This window comes from Argiope bruennichi, chromosome 3 (assembly GCF_947563725.1).
Source record: "Argiope bruennichi chromosome 3, qqArgBrue1.1, whole genome shotgun sequence".
In the NCBI taxonomy this organism is placed as follows: domain Eukaryota; kingdom Metazoa; phylum Arthropoda; class Arachnida; order Araneae; family Araneidae; genus Argiope; species Argiope bruennichi.
This window is the reverse complement of record NC_079153.1, coordinates 102,802,149-102,824,810: the sequence shown is the minus strand read 5'-3', so window position 1 is coordinate 102,824,810 and position 22,662 is coordinate 102,802,149.

The following is a 22,662-nucleotide window of genomic DNA, read 5'->3' as shown; positions in this document are numbered from 1 at the left end:
CCTTGGTTTGCTTATAATTGAAAATTCTAAAGGTCTTTCTAGTTCCACCATTAATCTTGAAACAATTGTGTTATGTATTAAATGTCCTTCCATATTTAAGAATGTTTCCAATTGTGTAAGAAATTTTCCAGGATTCATACGTGTTTAGTTGGTCCTCTAGTTTTAACCAAAAGGTGCAACTCTCATCCAAACTTTTAAGGAGTGAAGATTTTTTTTTATTGCCTCCATGACAAAGAGTACACGACAGTAACATTGGATATTTTTCAAATGAAGGACATCGGCCAAGGTCACCTATCCCCTGTATAGCATAAGAAGTGAAAATGACACACTTTATGGTAGTCTTCGTCACATGAAAGAAGATCGCCGAGAAGACTGTTTCATGTCGGAATAATTTCCTGTAATCATAAAGAAATTTGAGAAGTTCTGTCAAGGCATAAATGTTGGTGTAGCACAATTTCAAATGTAGTTGCCAAGGTGTGACTTCACTGATCGACCAGTGTTCCAAACGTTGAGACATTTAGGATGCAATTTTCCATTCCGGCATCGATGTCACTACCTTTCAAGACCATGATAAAGTTAACATTTTCTGGCATCTGTTCTTGTTGTCTTCTGGATGTTATCTCTATTCCCGTTAGGTAATTTTGGAAATGTAGAATGGATTTATAAGTATAAAAATAGGTTAGTCTCATTTGTTATGCAAATAAATATTGTATGTTGAATAAAACTATTTGTAATAACATTGCCTATTATTTCAAATAAATTACAGATTATTTTCTTTAAATTTCAATAGTAAGGGTCGGTTGAGAGAATCTTTAAAAAATATGAATGGGAAATGGAAAACTGAACTGACACCGAAAGAAAGCAATTATTGGCATGTGTTATCATTTTTAAAAATTTGTAATATAAATTATTTATACAAATCTTTGTTCTTTTAAAATCAGGATTCCCATAATTGCAACTAAATACATAAATTTATCAATATTAACAAACATTCAAATTATTTTTTATCAATTTGGAAAATGAAAAATCTGTCTTACATCATTATTAAAAAAATTTCAATGAACTCCTTAAAAACTTCCGAAGTGACTCAGATGTTTTAATGATGCTATACTTGCTATTGACATACCAAACATAACATTACTGAAAGAGTCATTGTCATGAAATGATAGTTAAAAATAAAACTTTCAGCATAATCTTCATTTTTCAATTACTTCAAAGGCATCTAGGCTTAATTTTTTTTTGTCGTGTGATTTTAAGACAAATTTTTGAGCAGTAGCTTCTGAGGGTAAAGACCCCTGAGCACCCGAGGGAAGAAGTCTGACTTCTAGCTCAAATGAAGATAGCACACACACACTCGCTTGCACAACCCATTTTTACAGGGAGGGGGGGGGGCTCATTCAGGCACCTCACAGTGATCCACAAGGAAGGGAAAAACCATGCCCGAACCAGGACTCGAACCGGGAACGCCTAGAACACGGGGAAGACACTCTACCCCTAGGCCAGGACTCCAGCATCCGTGCTTAATACATAGCAAATAAAACAACATATTTTATACTAAAGGCGTTACGAAAAATTAGAGTCTATGTGATGAATGTTCGGATGTTTTAATAGCAATATAATTTAAACATGATTGGTCACCATGTTTAAATTATATTTTCTTTAAGAGAAATGTTTTAAAAAGCCCTTGCAAATATAATATTTGAATTTATTCTGAAAAACCTTGCTCATTAAAATAAGTTAAAAAAATTCCTCGATAGATATTGCGTAATCAAACATGCATCATAAGTATGACAAACATAATACGTTTCTTCACAGTAGTATTAAAATGAAAATCAAGTATGATCAATATAATCCGAAAGATAATTCTTCCATTTCCCGAGTGTCATTGTTTATCACGAACCAATAAATAACAAAAAGTAAAATATATTTCTAAAAGCAATCGACTGTTACGGTGTGATAAAAAATCGACAGAGAAACTCAACGCCAATCAGGATGATGTTCCAGTAGCTTCAACAGGCCGGCTCAGGGGAGAATAGGGGGTGGGGTGAGAAACAAATCGAAAGAAAGATGGGAAAGTAAATAAGGTTTGCAACAGTCATAGCGCTAGAAGTAATTGAATTTTCCTGGGAATTTTCTTCTGAGACGAGTTGTGGGAGGTGGGTTTCAAGAATCGATGATGAAAACAAACTGCCGATAAAACAGGATACTGGAGATCAGATGTTTTCAGAGTTCGTGTTTACTCTAAGTAAAAAAGTTACAATTCCTTGAAGATCAACATAATTTTTTATGAAATGACAGATAAATATCATATAACGTCATCTTCAAATATTAATGTAACTTTAAATGAAAAATCATGTATATAAATATGCAAAAAAAATCAGATTTTGGTTATTATTTATAAAGAAGATTTAAAAACTAAGTATATGCGAAATATAGAGTAATCAATAACTAAAACATTCAATAAATTGATAAGGAAGAAATTTTATAATATAAGGGTGATATCGAGCTAAGTTATTAAAGAAACAAATCAATTTTTATCAGATATATAGGTAGTTTAGAAAATTGCATTTACTTAAAATGAAAAAAAACATAATAGAATTTTAATTTCTGCTTTCTGAATTTAAATTTACTGTATTTTTCCTCTATATTTTATTAATATTAGAAGTTGCATTTTAAGATTGCAAGTTTTAATTTCCATCAAACATTCACGATGATATTTCGGTTGAGATTTTGGGTGACATTTATAGTCAAATTCAAGTCACATAATTTAAGGCTAATAGTTTTTCAAAATGAGATTTAGTTATCCATATATAATGGCATTATAATCTGTTCCCAAAATATTCAGTCAAATTCCAGCAAAGGTTTGAACATTAAATAAAGCAATGAGCAAATGAGGTTTAGTTACCAAATATAATGAATTTATTGTCTGTTCTCAAAATATTGCGATCAAATTCCAGCAAAGGTTTGAATATTAAATAAAGCAATATTTCATTTCGAATCAAGCTACATGAGGTTAAAAATTGTTTTTTCGAAGCCTTTTTCATATTGTTATAAATTTGGAGATGAATGGAAATGTTTAAAATTATAGGTAACTGTCTTTGTTATAAAAAACAAATATATATAAAACAAATGAATATATAAGCATAAATATGAAATGAACTGACGTTTATTCTTCTAGCAACACGCATGTTTCATAAAAAATTATTTCTTCTTCTTTATGCACATTTAAGTTTGATAGAATTCAATAAAATATTAAATTTTTAATAATGAAACGCGGCAAAATTCAGCCAAGTAAGCCATTATGAAATATTCTTACTTCCATAAATTTCCATACCATATATAAAAAATGCCAAACGTTGATGACAAAATCAATGAAAAATTTGCACTTTCAAACTACTTTTCAATTAAATCTGAGATCGCCAAAATATTTTAATCCAATTTCACTGTGATATGACTAACGAAGTTAAAACAATTAAAAACTGGATGTAGGATTGTTTAGAAAAACTGAAAACATAAAATGGACAAAACGTTTGGACAAACTCCAAAATCTGGCATCCCATCAACGTTCTGAAGCATTAATTTTATTCTATTTGAATTTTATAAACAGTCACATATTAATTATTTTGTAGCAGTAAGAATGTATTTCCATTGATATTGTCATTCTCTTATTTCTGAAAATATACCGAGGATATTCGGTAATACAATAGAATTAAATTCACTTTGTGGTTAATAGCTTTTATCTTTTTCACAATTATTTAATTTTTTTAAAAAAAATTAGCTTTAATCTCCTGACAATCTAAATAGCACTATACTTAAATAATCTTTTTCTTGAAATCTTAATCATAAATAAGTACTATAGAAACTAGGGCTAAACACACAGAAACTAAAATCAAACACAAAGTTATTTGATTTCATATTTTTTTCTTTCCAAAAAGCGTTCGAGTTCATGACGATAGTGAAAGGCTCTCAAAACTGTTTGAAACTTTTCATCCAATTAAATTAGATTGAAGAGGCAATACAAAAAACTCAAAACTCAAGAACTGACAAATCTTTTACACTTGTAGAGTTTTCTCATATTTTATGCACTTCAGCAAACTGCTTCTGAATTATTTATTTTGTCGACAAGGGATTCAGTTAGAGGCTCTGCTTGCTAGATTTGCGGGGAATAAGTCAAGATTTAAGGACTACCATGAAGGCTATGAATGTTGTTTCTTTGCCGTTTTGTATATATTCTTTGAAAAATATGTCTGACAATTCTGTTCATTTTGAGAAAGTATTTCTATCGAATTCTGAGAGAAATACAATTTTAGGTCTTGAAAAATTTGTTTTAATCCCAAAAACAGAACATTGGAGCCTGCTAGAGATGAAAAAAACACTTTGACTATACACCAAATTTAATACAATAAAAGATCTGAATCTCTGTTTCGGCATATAACATATTTAAACAAATAAAAACACAAAATAATTATCAATTTATGATATTTAATTGCATTTGGCTTTGATTGTGAATTATTTGATTGATTGATTTATTTTGAATGTAAATATGAAAAATTGAATTCATTTATTTATGAAATTTTACATAAAGGAATTCTCTGGGACTAGTAATCAAAATGGTTTAGAAATTCTAATTGTCTATTAGGTTTGCGTAGGATAAATGCACAACATTTCTGCAGACTCTATATGCAAAAATTCTCTAGAAAAATTATCCACCCTCATATAATGCAAAAATTCTCCAATTTAATATTAGCATAAAATAGAGTTAAAACAACTGTTGAATTCAGAAATTAAATTGATTAGAAACTTTTTTAATGAATTGTTTTAGAATATACAAGAAGAAATATAATAAATTGGTTTTTATTCACACGAACGAAAAAATTGAATTTTCTAGAAAATCGAATATAAAATAACTTTTTACTATTATTTAATTATTCAGCTTTTAGTGCAGATAATCAATTAAAATTGTCTGATTTTTCTAATATGTACTGCCTTTACCTGAAAATTAAGTCTAGTTTTTCTACGAAAAACAACAACAGCAACAACTTTGGTGTTGGTTTTATTGTAATGTTTAGCGTTAACATTTAACTTGAGATTGTCTTACGCATATCATATTATTTAAAATTACCTTGTTATATATTAATACATGAATAATACATGACATACCTAAATATCCTTCAAATAAAGTCAAACCATATCTAATTACCTTACTGAAAGGTTTATTTAATTGTTATTTCATTATGCCTCTTATATGATAATTTAGTTTGCAGCCGAGCTAATGTAAAAGTTAAAAAAAAAAAAGATGTCTTAAATTGCGAAATAAAATAAGTTATCCAAAACTATATCTTTAACATTATATAGGAAACATTTTAGGAAATAAAAACAATTACAGTTCTTTTACTTACAATTCTTTAGTTATAGTTCTTTTACTTATAATCAAATGTAATTAATTTTAGTAATTATATTTAAACAAAGTTATTTACAAACTCTTTAAAAATGAATTGGTTTACATAAAATTACAAGATTATCAACAAAGAATATATGGCAGTAAGTTGATCTGAAACCGTTACGTGTATATTCATAAATTTCCTCTTGAGAATAGGAGGAATTACTCTATATATTTGGTCTAACTTATAAACAATCTCCATAAACTTAAAGTTTGATACATACCAAAGTATCAATTATTTATTAAAAATGAATATGAATTTATTTATTGGTCTAATAATTCACTTTCACTTTCGAAGTACTAAAGGTTATTAATATAAATATTTAACTCCTCTTCAAAGATCAAACATTGTGTAAAAAAACTAAAAATAATCATTTAAGTAAAAAAAAAAAAAAAAAAAAAAAAAAAAAAAAAAACTAAAAGACTAAAAATAATCATTAAAAGTAAATATCATATACAAAGATTGTCGTTAAAATTCAGTAGAGTTTAAATAGTTTGAAAGTGTGCTAATTTCCCATTTTAAGTACCTTAACGCGCTACAAGGTTTTCAGTTAAGAGGAAACAGACAGAAACGTACATCTAATCCATTCATTACTTCTCTCTAACTGAGTAAGAGTTTGAAAGGTCTATTGAATATGGATCTAATCTTTTATGGATCTAACAATAAATTTGTGGCTTTTGAATTGTTTGAATAGTTTATTAAAGCCATTTTCTTAATAAAATTTTGCAGAAGTTACTGCAAGGAAGAGAGCAGAATACAACTTCTTCTATAATTTTCACATTTTAAAAACTTTGAGAATTTTGGAAAAAAAAAGTAAAGAGGAGAGCAAATAAATAGATATGGGAATAAGAACGTTTTACTCTAAACCAAATATTCCCGATTTGTTTTCAAATTACCTTACTTTAATGTCTTGTAATAATGTTAAATGCTCAAACGATTAATCATCTTTTTATTGCTAATTTTGATTAAAGAATTGAATAATTGATTTGAATAATTTTATTTTTAAAAAGGATAAAGCAATCCTGGCAACCCCAATCCTAACTAGACAGTATAATGACAGGTAGAATTCCCCCATTAAAATTCCAAATACTCACAGTTAATCCTAAATTCTCAATTTGGCTTGACTAGATAACGTTTTCAAATAATTATTGCAAAATACTGGTTAGTATTTTGAATCCCTAAATTCTTCTTAATTTATATATAATAGACTCTTGACTAAATATGCAATTCGTAGTTTTACAGCTTCTCGTTTTAAATACATCATTTGAATGTACAAATAATCTGTAAATTTTCCTATTGAATAAAATGCATTTTCTAGATTTTTATTTGAATTCCTGCCTATATTACAACCATACAAATATTATTTTAGTAATATTATAATATTTATGGTATGATTTATACAAAAACTAAATATTAGAATGCAATATTTAGTCAAAAGTAGTTTTTGGCCAAACCAACTTTAATTTTATGAAATACCATTACCATAATTCAATCACCACTACTACTACATAATGTGACATCCCTTTTCCTAGAGTGCTGGTCACTCCAGATCAACTTAGGTTGGATCTGAGTTGAAAGAAAAGATATAAGGGAACTATTTATTTATTTTTTTTAAATTTTATAAGTAGAAAATAGGACTAATATTAAAAATTGTATTAAATAACGTTTAGAAGCTAGAATTATACATACTGCATATGAAAATGTCGAAAACAAAACTGTTATTGAACTTCCAATTCACATCATATCTTTATACGAATTGCAACTTAGCACCTGGAGAAGAATGGTCATTAGTTAAAATCCTGTAAATAAAATATTAAGTGCAGAATTGAGAAGGGAGGGATAAAGTATATATTAGCATATGCAAATGAAAAAAAAAATCACAGTGATCCAATATATTTTCTAAAATAACTTGACATTTCAAATTAAATTCTTAAAAAAATGTAGATATTTGTAGATTCAACTATGACTATGGATTTAGGTATGATTTGTCCAGATATTCGCCATGTAAATATTATAGCCTTGAAGAGATTTTTCCTTGTCAGATAATCGACGGCAAACCCGCAAGAAGACTGGATTTTATGTGGGAAATATTTTTTCTCTAGAGGCAACTTATCGCATCTATTCACAGAGTAATATCTCTAGGCAAAGTCTATAATGAACTATTTTATGACATTTATAAAATAAATTTAAAAAATGGATAAGAAAAATGGAAATCATCATTTCTGAACAGTAGAAATACTTTTATTTGAATGGTTTTTAGTCTTTAATTTTGAATTCATCTATAATAAATTTTATAGAATCTTAAGATCGATTTTATTTCAATTTGCTAAAGGGGAAATGCATGCCACTCTTATGAAAAAAAAATATTAAATCGGGCGCAAAAAGAAAAAAAATAATATTCAAAATATTAACATTTTGTATTGCTATTAAAAAGACATCACCACGGCAAATCTGGAATTATTAAATTGCCAGAAAATGAATTAAAATCTAATTACAAAGTTCCGTCTTGTAAATAAAAAAACACGTCTTGTGACAAATATGTAACACTTCAGTTTAAATAAAAGTACATGATAACAGGTTCCTTTATCTAGTTATCGCCGGGCCAGAATAATTCTTCTCGATGAAATAAGAAGTCACACTGAAAATGTTCAATCAAAGCTTGTAGTTATTTCCTTTTTTATAATCAAATCTGAAGCTTAGAAATTTGCTGTCATTAGACAAAAAAGTGTTTGAAAAAAATATTCCTTCATTATTGAAATGACATTTAAAGAAAAGAAAATACTATTCTAAATATTATTCTAAGAAAATAAAGCATCACAGATATTAAATCAAAATATAAAAATGAAGGAGCTTCATTCGATATAATATTAAAATATTGTTTTTAAAATAGATAATGAATTTTTTTAAATCTTAAAAATATTCGATGAATGATTCTAATAAATTAAATATTCCTTATTTTTCTGAAACTACCCAAATAAGTTTGAAAAAACATTTAAGTGTTTTAAACTTAACTAAATATTTATTTTATGATTGGTTATTACAATATTATCAGTTAAAATAATGCATAAGATTAATTTAAGAATATTTAAGAAGTTTTTTATATAATTTAAGAAGATATATTTTATTCTTTATACTTTTATTAATCTTATTCACGCATTATAAATAACACTTGCATGAAATCTTTTTTAAGGTTTTGCATTTAAGAAAACACCAAAAGAACTTAAGTTTTATGAAGGAGAAAAACTTTAAATATTTATTTTGATAGCTTTTATTAAATTTTATAGATTTTAGTTTCCATTTGAATTTTTCTAAAGTTCTTTAATTGGATTTTATACCCAAGGAAAAAACAGTAGCCTTTAAAGTGTAGTTTTTAATCTTTGGGTTCTCTTCATATTACTTTAATGATTAAGAACAGCTGCTTCAAAATTATTTTAACGTTTCTTTAAACTAATTTCAATTTCTTCATTTCATCATTTTGAATGTTTAAGTAATGGGTGGTTGAAAATTCTTTTTGCCGTTCTCAGTTATCTGGAGAATTCTTTGAATGATTCTTTTAAATTTTTAAGCAAAATAACTATTTTTAAAATGTTAATGCAAATTTTATTTCTTTCAATTTGTTTCAATAAAATTACTAATAAAATTGAAAGTTTTGTTTAATTTCAAAGAGACGTTAAAATTATTTGCATTATTCTTAAATATATCATGTTACAAATATTATAAATCTATATTGCCGTCCTGATTCTCATATGGAAATCAATAAAATTAAATAGATTAGTGATTTTAATCATTTATTTTTATTACTTACCTTTAATTATTTTTTTTCTTAAAGCTTTCAAATGTATCATCTGCAAAAATGCCTTTATTTAATTCACAAACATTTCTACTATGTGTTCAAAAAATGTTAGAATGCATATCAAAAATAATAAGGCTTTATACTTCTTTTTGTTTCATAGTGCAGTATTTACGAGGTTTTCATTTGTTCGAATAGAATATCCTCTAAATTCTTTTTAAATTACTATGTTACAAAATAAAATTATTTCTTAGGACACCTCCCATTTTATTCATAATTTATGTTTAACCTCCCTCAATTACTAATATTTATAATTTCTTTATATTTTCACTTATACTGCAAATTGTAATGTTCATTCAACTAGTTTTTTTTGTACTCAAGATATTTTCATTCTAGTTTTTATAATTTCTTGTTATGTTGTTTGTATACGTTTCTTGTCTTTCGTTTTAATTATTGTGTAATTTCTTTTAATAAAGTACACCTACATCTGTACCAAACCGGAAAGGGGGCACGGAGAGAAACGTGGTGAGCTCTAGAAACGGAGGTGTGGTGTGGTGTTAAGTGTTAAGTATAACTATTTAAATTTATTACATCTGTTTTAAATGCTTTTAATTTTCAGTTAAAAACATCCTCCTTATATTTAGATTATTTGTTGTCTTGCTTAAATTGCTTCTCTGTATTATCAGTGCGTCAAAATAAATAAGCGGAATAATTTTAAGAAAAATAAGAAGTCCTATTTATTGTTTTACGAATTTCAAGCAAATGTTTTTCTTCCATTAATATGTATCACAGAAAATGAGGGACACTGCTTTATCTAGAGCAGTTTAAAGAAATTTTATTATTTATCATTTTTATTTGTTAATTTTAAAAGAGAACAAGACTTATTATCAGTAAATAGAAAAATATTTATTTATTTACGAGATGTAATTGGTGAGATTTATATTATAAGTATTTGATACAATGCTCTTTTTTTATTTACAGATTTATTTAAAATATACTTTATGTAAACCACGTTGTATGCAAAAATATATATGAACAACATATTTAAATATTTACAATGTATTCGTAAGCATAAAAATAGGCAAACAGTCAAATTATATGTATAGAGTTAATAATATATTATTTTTTGAAATTTCTCTACTGATATTCAAAATATCTTTTCTTTCATTCCTATTGTTATAATGTATTTTGAGTGAATAACCAAGAAATAAAATACTCTTTACAATTCAACATTAAATACTGCAATAAATAACTTTAGACTGAAAACAAAGAAATTTAAAATACGACCCTCTTGTATTTTTAAAATATTTACTTATGTTTTGTTTTAAAAATATAGAATAAAAATTCAGCACGCAATCATGTTTCATAATAAATCTCTATATTACTAAATTCAGTCACCTGGGAATTTATTACGCAGAATGTATTCCCCTTTTATAAATAGATGTCAAAATTGAATTATTTTTTTCCAGATTCAAAAATAATGCAAGTTGAGTGCTATCTTACTGATTTTTAAATTGTAATGTATTTTACTATAATTTGATGTTAGGGACTTTAACCATATGACGAAAGTGCCACTGGGAATGCACATTAGCATTGAAGGCGATTGACCAATAGCATCGTTTAACAAATACTGATGAGAACCGAGTAAATCTTTGACATAGTCTTAAGTCAAACCATATTTGAATGTAATTGCAGGTCATAGAAATTTCAGATTAACCGCACAATGTAAGCGAAACTAATGATCTTAATGAACTTAATGAAGCGAAACTTAATGAACTTATTCTCGTATGCAGTAATAATATTTTTGTTCTTCACCATTCATGACAATTACCTTTAACAATCATCCAAAATATCAAATGATTTGGTTAAAAACTTCTCTAACTAAATCCTGTATGCTTTTGTACTGTGAAGAAAACAATAATTATATTAATGATAGTGCATATGTAACGATAAAGTAAGGCATTTGATTCAAATAGACATTTACCTGTTTTTATTTGTATTAATAAAGGAAATTACTCATAATTAGGGATTTAAAAGTCTGTTTGAGAAGAATGCTAATTGGTAGCTACTGATAATAGCCACGATTGTTATTAATGTTAATTGAATATTCCTAATTTGTACTACATAATGATATATGTTTTGAAATTCTGTCTTAACGTTATTAATAAATTATTATAGAAAGGTAGCTACATTATAAAACAAAAACAATTCTAAAATTCCGTACTACCAGAAGAAAAATATAATTAATTCCTGAAACTATTCTATATCCTAAGCGATTGTCCAATAGAGAATTTAGACTCATGGCACATGAATTATTAATATATGTTTAAATTCTTTTAGGTTTAAAAATATATGATACCTCTTATCAATAATATAAAGCATAAAAAATTATTAAAATTACTGCTTTCCATTTGGGATCTATGAATTATTCTCCAGGCATGAATAATATATCCATTATTAATTTTAGCATCTAAATAATTAATATCATTACCCAAGAATTTCTGAAGTTTTAGACAATAATGCCAAATTTTGTTCTGTCATTAAAATAGATTCATTATTCAGTTGAGATGTTGTTTAAAAATGTATATGTCATAGTTGTATTAAATCAATGTATTTATTTCTGTAAATATTCAAATATATATGACACAAATAATTATTTATTTATGTAAACATCAGATATTACTTATTTCAGAATTCAGTTGAAATGATTAAAATTTTATTAGTCATATGTAGAATTTATATGTCTGCACTAGAGCAAGAAATCTATATATATTTTATTTTTATGAAATAGTCTTCAGATTAAGTTTTCGAAATAATTTATATATGATTTTAGCAATAAAACTCAGTTTTTTATAATTTTTATAAGGAAAATTATATACAGAAAATAAATAAATTAAAAAAAACTCATGTTAATGTTCCTATAGCGGGTGAAAATATTGAAATGAATGTGCACATGTCTGTAATATAAATCAAGAAATCTTTCATATAATTAAATATCAGCTCAAATTTGATTTGTTTCTTCTCTATGAAATTAAAAGCATAATCGAAAGTAATACTTCCATTAAATTACCAATTTTTAACAAAATTAATTTCGTGTTTAATTATATCTGTAATATCTAAGCACAATTTCGACTTGAATATATTACGCCAAATAATCTGACTTAATTTTTTATTACAACCTCAAGTCTATTACTCAGATCAAAATAGAATAAAAAAAACCCTGGAACATATCGAACATTTAAGAATAAGCTAGATTCATTATGCAAAGGAAATGGTACTAGTCATCAACAATTTATAATTATTGGCCTTTAAAACTACATTTAAAATGATTCAACTTTATTTGCTAATACCATGTGAAATTCATTTGAACCCTCAAAATGTAATTTTTTATTAAATAATTCGAATTCCTGGAAATAAGTTAGATAGATACCACATTTAGAGTTGCAATTGAAACTTAGACTTATTAAAATTATTTTTGTCAAGAACTTTTAACAGGAAGAAACAAATTTCAGAAGAAATCCATTTCTGAATAAATGGAAATATCATAGAATCGGAATGTAAAAATACGTTTTATGGAGGATATGTTAACGAATATCAAACATTTAAAGCTGATCTTAGGTATAAAATGTTAAATATAATGTATAATATAAAAACTCCCATTCCATAAAATTTTACATTTTTATTTCACACTTTTTTATTTTGTAAAAAATAATCATATAATTAATTTAATTCATTAAGAATTCGCGAAAAGTGTCGTTCTACTTTCCATACACGAGTAATTCGAATTTCAATAGCTATTCGATTGAATGAATTTACAAAGCGATGCCATACTACCACTTAATGGAATTACATAAAATATGATATTTTTTATGATTAATTTTCAAACATTTTCAGTAATGTATGCATTTTAAAAGTGTGAACTAGGAATTATCCTTAAATTGTAATTGAAATTGATGGTAATAATCAACTCGAATATATATTTCTCCTATAGACCCCTAGAAGCAAATTTATGTTGATTCTATTAACACTCACTTAGTCTGTGGCTCCTCTTTTGCGATCCTCTTGCTCAATTATTTGACAGCTGAAAATAGTGAGCGTTCATTGTTCTGTTGAAGTCACTTTCCATTGGGTGCCGAGAAGCAGTCAGTTTGGAAAATTTCTGATAATGAGAAGAATAAACTGACTTCTAAAGGAAGTCTCTAGATAGGAAATCGTTTAACTCTCTTAAAACAAACAGTGCATTCGCGCAGGTTAACCACTCAACCATTTTGTCTGTACGTTGTACGTGTATTTCTATTGAAAAATGCTTGAGTTGCTATTTAGTGTACAGGCAGAATAAATTTCATAGCTGCTTTACTTTTTTGCCATTTTTTTCTTTAAATGAGTTTATTATGGTATCAAGTAATGATATACTTTATAAAAATCATACTTTGCTTTTTTACTTGATACTACATAAATTTAAATGACTCGGTCTACGATATAAGAAGCCAGGTTTGAAATACAATTCAACAATGGATACGTTGAGTGTACGGGTCTTATGCACATTAAATCTGGTGCTGTGGGAAACATTCTCTCATTAATGTGGTATGGAAGTTAGATAAGATGGTTGCCAGCTCCGGTGTTTTCCTCGATATTTGATAGAGATTCAGATCAATGAGGTCAGTTTCAGAATCGCCTTTGTATTGTATGCAAGTGGGACGTTATTCTAATTAAATAAACTATCAGAGATATATTTATTTGCTGGTTTTTATTTTCGATTCCATTTTGAGTTTAGTGGCATATATTGACCATATGCAAGACTATTTTCTGGACAAATGGAGTATATGTGAGGTTTCGAATAAGGACTCATCAACAGGGATGTAATTTCCTAGAATCTATTTAAAAAAAAGTTTTATGCGAAGGGTAACTGATAACCATCTCAGTTACAGCTGCATTTAAGAAGCGGCTTCTTCGAGAAAAGAGTGTCCGTTGTTATACACATCATACTTCTAATAAACAAGGAAATGTAAGGATAAATACAATCCCCTGAGATGCATTCTATTTATAGATAGTTAAAGTTCACATAAAAACACTTAATGCTAACAACTGCATAAACGAATCAAATAGTAAATTAATCGTCCTATTTGGAAAATTAAAAGGCGATTCCTGAGAGATAGTTTAATTTGAATTTAAAACATAATATTTTGTAGGAATAAATAAATGATAGACTAATACGTATGATCTGATATACATTTTAAATAAATCTAAGAGAAATTCATTTAATATTACAATAATTTTTTCAAGGAAATTTTTATGAAAAAAATCGATTTCTTCGAGATTTACTTTTGACTTGTCTACAGAAGTTACGAGTTTTCAGAATTCTTGGAAAATGTATTTGCTTTTTTCCATTATTTTGTAGAAAACTATTTTGACATTCAATAAAACATAAATTGCTCAGCAAACTCGAAGAATTTTTGTAAATATATTGTTGATGTTGCATAAAAATACAAACAGTGGATTCTGATATCAAGTATCAAAGTTTAATAATTTTATTGACATATATACTATGTTGCTAACATAAATATGAAGTAAAATATATGAAGTTTATTTCATTTAGCATTTACATTATATTTATTTGTCATAAGAAAAATATCAAAACATAATTCTGTACATAGATTCTTGATTCGGTTTAAAATTCGACCATCCTGTGTCAATTTCTGTAAAATTGATTTTAAAAAAGCACTAGATTTTGAGTTGAAAAATTTGATGATTTTAGTGCTTCTTCAAAAGGATTCATTTCTTGTTCAACTGAATCTGTAGACACTAGAAAAAGGGGACGCCAGTGAGAACCTTTAATTTTTCTTTTATATTAAAATACAGAAACCAAACATGTGCTTTTGAATAAATTGATATAAATTGTTTTTTCAAAATGTTTTAGTTTCTTCGTTTGTTTGTCTTAATGTTAAATTTTCTCCATATTGTAGTATTTTATCTTTTCAATCATCTCTTTAGTTTCATTCTCTCTGCTCTTTAGCTTTATTCAAAATGTTTTTAAGATGTATTTCATTCAGAAGATCGATATTAATGAAACGCGTCTGTTCACATCACGATACAAGAGTAAAAGAGAGAGAAATATTTCTCTTCACTGATTTTACTATGAGATTCTGGCAGGAATTTTTTTGACAAAAATCGATTTAGGAAAAGGAAACTTAAGTTTTCTGAAATGAAATGCGTAGACGTTAAGGATTTTCATCCCTTAGCTCAGAGCAAGATAAATTGTTGGTGGTCATCAGTTTTCTACAGCGCGTGTTAGAAATAATTAAATAAAATTAGAAAATAAGAGGACATCTTAAAACAAAGTTATATAGATTAATTTAAGGCATAAATTAGGAAATCAATTAAAATTTAAATTAGTTTAAAAGTATCATTACACACACATACAAACACATATGTATATATACGCATGCATTTTCATTAAATTAAAATTTTAAAGCATATAGATTTATTTTGAAAACTATTAGTTTTTATATTAATCAATGAATTATTCAACTCTTAAAACATTTCTTAAATACTAACTATTTAAATATGAGAAATTCTTAATTCATGGTCTTTGTTAATATTTCCCATAATCCATTAAGCATCTTCATCAAAATAATCTATAGTTATTCCCAACCACTAGCCGTATTCAATTCTTTTATTAGAGATGAATTAGTGCTTCTACCGTCTTCAACGTAAATTGATTAATTGTTCCAACTCTATTGATTTTGAAGTTAGGCTTCTTCATTGATTGGATGAAATTTACAAAGGATTATATGTAAGTTCCAACGTAAATGCGCAGACGTAGTTTTCAAAAGCTTCAACTTGCAATTAAGACTTGCTCGGTAAGAGAAGGGATAATTTAATGCGATGAAATTTGATTGATGGTTACTTGATTTCACTTTTAGAACACTATGCATTAATGATCCATTGACTTGAAATTTGTTTACTACGCTTGATAGAAGTGTTTGATAAATAGTGTTTGATTTACAATTAGTAGAGGAAACTAATTGTTCAATTTGAGATATTTTGAAGCGATTGTAATGTATTCAGATAAATGCTCGTAAAAAGGTACATCAAATGATAATAAGTATAAATTATATATCTATACCGGCAATGTAAAATGGAGATTAATACAAACAATAATAGCAATAAATTAAGAAGAAGCTTTCTAGAGCTTAAAAATCTTTAATTAAATTTCTACAAAACAATTATTATGAAGAAAATTCCTTACATTGCTTTATTATATATAAGCTTATTCTCATGCTGATAATAGAACCATCTCTCTAGAACAATATAAATAAATGATATTGTTAGTGAGCGCAGAAAAAATACACAATTTTCCATATAAATAAATATAATTATTCATATGAGAAAAGAATAATTTGTAAATAAATTCTTCAAATTTTTGTAATTCGCATAATTAATTATCTGCTGTAAAATGGTATCATTGGCTCTCGTCTCTATTATGGAATCAATATTACACATAATCACATTATTATGCATAATAATGTAATTATGTACACATAGTCACATTATGATGTATAATGTAATTATGCGTAACATGGACACTGTTAATTCCATAATTATGCATAATCATAAATCTTCTAAATACTGCGCCCATACTTATTTTTTTTCCTAGCATATATTCACCATCAAAATTTTAATATAAATTATGCCACGATACTAATATGATTGCCAACAAAATTATTTGTAACCGTTTTTACATAAGATTTTCTATTTCAACCTTGTTTTTTACACATATATAAAACATACATATTTTCACATAAAAATTGCAGCATAGGAATTTGTCTACTTTTAAATATTTTAATTACTAAAATTTTTAATAAAAATATTTAATATATAAATAAATATAATTTTTAGAAGGTGCATTTTTTTGTTGCAGCTAAAGTGCTAAAAATTCTTAAACTTTATCACCAATACAATACAAATATGGCGCCGAACCACAATAAAAAAAAAATGAAATACCACAATTCTATTAAATTTTCTTCTCTAATATTTTTATTTTAATTACAAGTGGATATGAGAAATGAAAGTATTAAAGCTTTTAGAATATCTGAAAAAATCTCAGTATACATTTAATTATGTATGTATGTATGTTATGCATTAAATATATATATATATATATATATATATATATATATATATATATATATATATATATATATATATATATATATATATATATATATAATATACTCATACAGGTTAGAAGGGTTTAAATATGTCAAATATAACAAATGGGCTCTAAATGTTATTTTATTGTTGATGTTTGTTAATAGATTTTTGGAAACTATTCCTTCTCGACATACAATGAAATTTGTTTCAAGGTAACTCCTCTGCATTAGAATGTCAACTAATTACATAACAGTGCTCTCATATAGAAGACTAGAACTAAGCGAAAATTAATAGAATCCACTTCCATTTCCCTTCTGGGATTGCTGCTTAATTTTCAAAACAAAAACGTCGCTGACCACTGGGGAAACACTCATTGAAAACTTGTAGTGCAGAGAATGCAAGGCAAATTTGATAATGCTGATGGACCGAAAGAGCATATATATTCATTTATTTATATTTTTTAAATTATTTTAATTCTTTTCAGAAGAATTCCTCACACTTCTTATTCAAATAAATTAATCTCAAAAAATAATGAAATGATAAAAAATTATTAAGCAAATAAGGTTAATAATTTGTTAAATGTTACTTAAAATGTTACTTTTCCTCAATCATACGCATTATCAATTTTATTTTAAGATTTCATTTTTGGGAATTTTATTTGAAATTGGCATACATTATTTTTAATGATATAATATATTTTAATTCTTGGATAAAATACTTCAAAATTAATTTTCTAAGTTACATTCATTGTTCTCATCAACTGCACTTATTATTAATTTAATAGACAAAATACGCAAAAATGTCTATTATTGTGTATGTGAAAAGGCGTGCATATCATGATTAAATTTAAATATGCAAAAACGAAGTTTATACTTTCTAAAGTTTGTTTCAAATATCATTTTTAAAAATGAATACCGTTCAAGAACATAAATAAACTGGCGTGCGATTTTTCACTTAGTAGAAAAGACCAATCAATTTGTTTTATTTCTTTGATTTTGATATGTCTTGTGTTAAAAACAGAATATTCAATTACAATGGGAGTATATTGTCTGAGAGACAGTGTATGAACCACAAACAGGGAGATAATTGCCAAACAGCAACTATGTGTGAAAGACCTGAATAAACAGAGCAACAACTAGTTAAAAATCTCATTCTTCCAGTTGAATGACAATTTTCGTTGAATAATATTAGGTTTTACTTCGCTGAGATTGTTATATGTCACAGAGTGTATTGCCTGAGAGACAGTGTATGAACCACAAACAGGGAGATAATTGCCAAACAGCAAATATGTGTGAAAGACCTGAATAAACAGAGCAACAACTAGTTAAAATCATATTCTTCCAGTTGAATGACAATTTTCGTTGAATAATATTAGGTTTTACTTCGCTGAGATTGTTATATGTCACAGAGTGTATTGTCTGAGAGACAGTGTATGAACCACAAACAGGGAGATAATTGCCAAACAGCAAATATGTGTGAAAGACCTGAATAAACAGAGCAACAACTAGCTAAAATCCCATTCTTCCAGTTGAATGACAATTTTCGTTGAATAATATTAGGTTTTACTTCGCTGAGATTGTTATATGTCACAGAGTGTATTGTCTGAGAGACAGTGTATGAACCACAAACAGGGAGATAATTGCCAAACAGCAAATATGTGTGAAAGACCTGAATAAACAGAGCAACAACTAGTTAAAAATCATATTATTCCAGTTGAATGACAATTTTCTTTGAATAATATTAGGTTTTACTTCGCTGAGATTGTTATATGTCACAGAGTGTATTGTCTGAGAGACAGTGTATGAACCACAAACAGGGAGATAATTGCCAAACAGCAAATATGTGTGAAAGACCTGAATAAACAGAGCAACAACTAGCTAAAATCATATTATTCCAGTTGAATGACAATTTTCTTTGAGTAATATTAAGTTTTACTTCGCAGAGATTGTTATATACTCTTTGATTCCAATAATTTTGTTAGCTATGATAATCCATTTACATACTGATCATAGTATGTAAGTGGATCATCATATTTGGTATCAATATGAAAAAGAGACTGGGAAAGATATACAACGGCAGACTTAGCTGTTTTTATTACCCTAAATACCGACTTGGATTGGAATCCATGAAAAGTAAATTTTAGAATGTCTCTATAAAGTTGGGATTCCAAATATTCGATGCTTTAAACAAAATTACTGGAGTTATTTTCACTTCTCAACGACACTAAAATACTTAAAGAGTAAGAATAAATAATGCATTGCATTAGTTGTTTATTTAAAATATATTCTAGAACTATACACAGTGCAGTCAATCCTGAGGTAAAAAAGAGGTACAATCATGAAGTCTGCATGATGTTATTCTGACAACTGACAAATAGACTTAGTAAATATTTAGATAGATAATTATAATACATATGTCATAGGCAGAAGAAATAGGTTAAGTCATAGAATTGCAATCTCGAACTTTAGTCATAGGATTGCAATCTCGAAAATAGTTTTTTTTAATGATTTATTAAGGTAAGGTTATTCGGAATCAATAAGGCAAATTCTTACTTGTGATATTTTGAATTAGAAATAATTTACGAAAGCCCAATCTTGAAGGAAGAATACATGAAGAGCAATTATTAAACAGTCTGTAGGTAATTAAATTATTAATAATAATACTTATTAAATAGTATGAGTTAAATTAAAAATATTCACTTTCAAAAGATTATTTCTATTTAGTAAAATTAATATATATATAAGGAAAAATTATAGTATGGGTATCCTGCTTGTCAAATATGGCTCAAAATGTTCCCTCATGTGAACAGATAGATGTGGAAAGTGTCTGAATATAACCATGAAACCTGGTGATGGAGAAGCTTTAGATCTGCCAAATATGAAGTTCAAGTAAGTACATAAGCAATGCATTCACAATCCAATTTTGAGCGTATTACACTATGATAGATGCATAACGAGTAAATAAAAACAGCGCACCAAATAATGTTCGAGAAACATTCTTAAATATTTAAAGATCTGAAACAAGTCTTCCTCAAATATGAAATATCGAGAAAGAATACCAATATTAAATAATAATAATAATAATAATTCTAAGGCATTTGCGTTCATCACGGATGATCAAAAGCGTATCGTGATTAAAGATTTCTGAATCTGGGTGGAAAAGGTTTTCGTAGAGATAAACGACAAACGTTTAGTGTGTAGACAATGTGAAAACAGATTCCTTTGCCCGAGCTATCATAATAATGAGAGTAATTCGTACTTCTCTCAATAAATCTCATATCTCTTTTAAGGTGTTTGGCAGAGATAAGATAAAGATAATTCTGAGCAGAGGAGATAAAGCTGACCAAAGTATTTCACGTTCAAAATTAAATAGAGTAACGTTCAACAGTGAGGTAAATATCAGAATATTTACTACCCAATCTAACTCTAAAATAGTTGCTTAAATAATAATAAATGTGTTATACTAAAATAGATAAATTGTCACAGCTATTAAGGTCAAAGATATCTTTTAAAGTCTCATATCTTCACGCTTAACCATAAGCTTTATCTATATAAAAATTAGACCAGGTGGTGATGTTTAAAAAAAGATATGTGAATTGTCCTTCCATTAACATAAAATTATCTATTATGTAGTAGCCGTTGCGGAAACCCCTCTGAAAAGGCGAAATTGGTCCGGGGTTTTCAAAAATAAGGGTTAGATGTGCATTTACATACATTTCTAGTAACCTTCTTATGCAATTTGTCATTGCAATAGGACGATAATCGAGAACTGCATCTTTGCAAAGATAGATATCAGAATAATGACTGAATATTCCTTATATTCAAGAAAACATGTTCTTTCCATAATCTGTTGAAGATATACAGATTATTAATAATAAAGTCATCTGAAAAATGCGAAATCATATAATAAGTGATATACCATCTTGTTTCAACGAGATTTACTTCATTGTAGAGGATTAACATTATTCTTCCACAGTTTGGTCGGCATAGTATGCAAGAACTCTTCTTGTCCTCAAACGAAAATTAATTTTTCCAATTTTATTGTTCTGTTATAGAAAGATTTAGGTTTTATTGCTCGCTCCATATATACCCGCAAAAGGTTTTGTCGAAACATCAGTAATTTCCTGTAACTCACGAATATCTTGGCCATTGACTCTAAAACATGAAAGAGGATAGTCAGAATAAATTCTACATCTTTATTACATTGTAATAATTATAATTCTTGAAAATGTTTGAAAAAAAGGCAAATGTTTATAAATGTTTCAAAAAGGCAAATACTTCTATTTATCAATTTTTTTTATCGGAATATCAAGATATCGTTTGACGAAACATACATTGATATTTAAGTAAGTTTTTATTGTCTCTTTTACCAAATGTTTCTTATCGAACTTCGAAAATATGCTTACGAATTTGAATTACCTTCTTGTTTGGAGAAAAATGCCAAAAAAGAATATACCCTCTTCCACAATCCTCTCTCTGGTGACACAAATCGAATCTACCCTTTGAGAGAATGAAAGTTGAAGGCCTCTTTGTGCGCAAGAGTTTTCGACTTCCCTTTGTTTACTGGACTTTTCCCATTTTATATGTCCCCTGTTTGTAATCTGAATTGAAATATAAAAAAGTAGTTCAGAAATAAACTATTGAGCTTAAACCTCCGATTTATTTGTTTCATCTGGGACCTTAGTTTGATTGTTTACATTCATCCTAAGCTGATGAAGCTAAGCTTGTGGTTAGAGAAAACTTCAATTGCTAAAATTTCTCAAGGGGTTTGCTAAAATGAGGGTATGTTTTTTTTCTTCATTATGGTATGTTTTTATGTTTTAAGGGTATGTTTTTTTCTTCATTATGGTATGTTTTTATGTTTTAAGGGTATGTTTTTTTTCTTCATTATGGTATGTTTTTATGTTTTAAGGGTATGTTTTTTTTCTTCATTATGGTATGTTTTTATGTTTTAAGGGTATGTTTTTTTTCTTCATTATGGTATGTTTTTATGTTTTAAGGGTATGTATTTTTTTCTTTATATACAGAATCAGAAAAATACCATGTAATCAAAATAGACGAAAACTCTTTGAGATGTTTTTAAATGAATTATATAAGACTGTGTGACATAAATTTAAAATACACGATTTTTTTTTTTTAAATTTGAATCTAGAATGCCGCAATCCTAGAGAATATAAATCTTAGATATTAGCATTAAATGCAAAATTTTTCGATGTATAAAATATTTAATTTTGAAAACAACGAATATGATAAGGTGAATCATTAAAATGTATCTTGC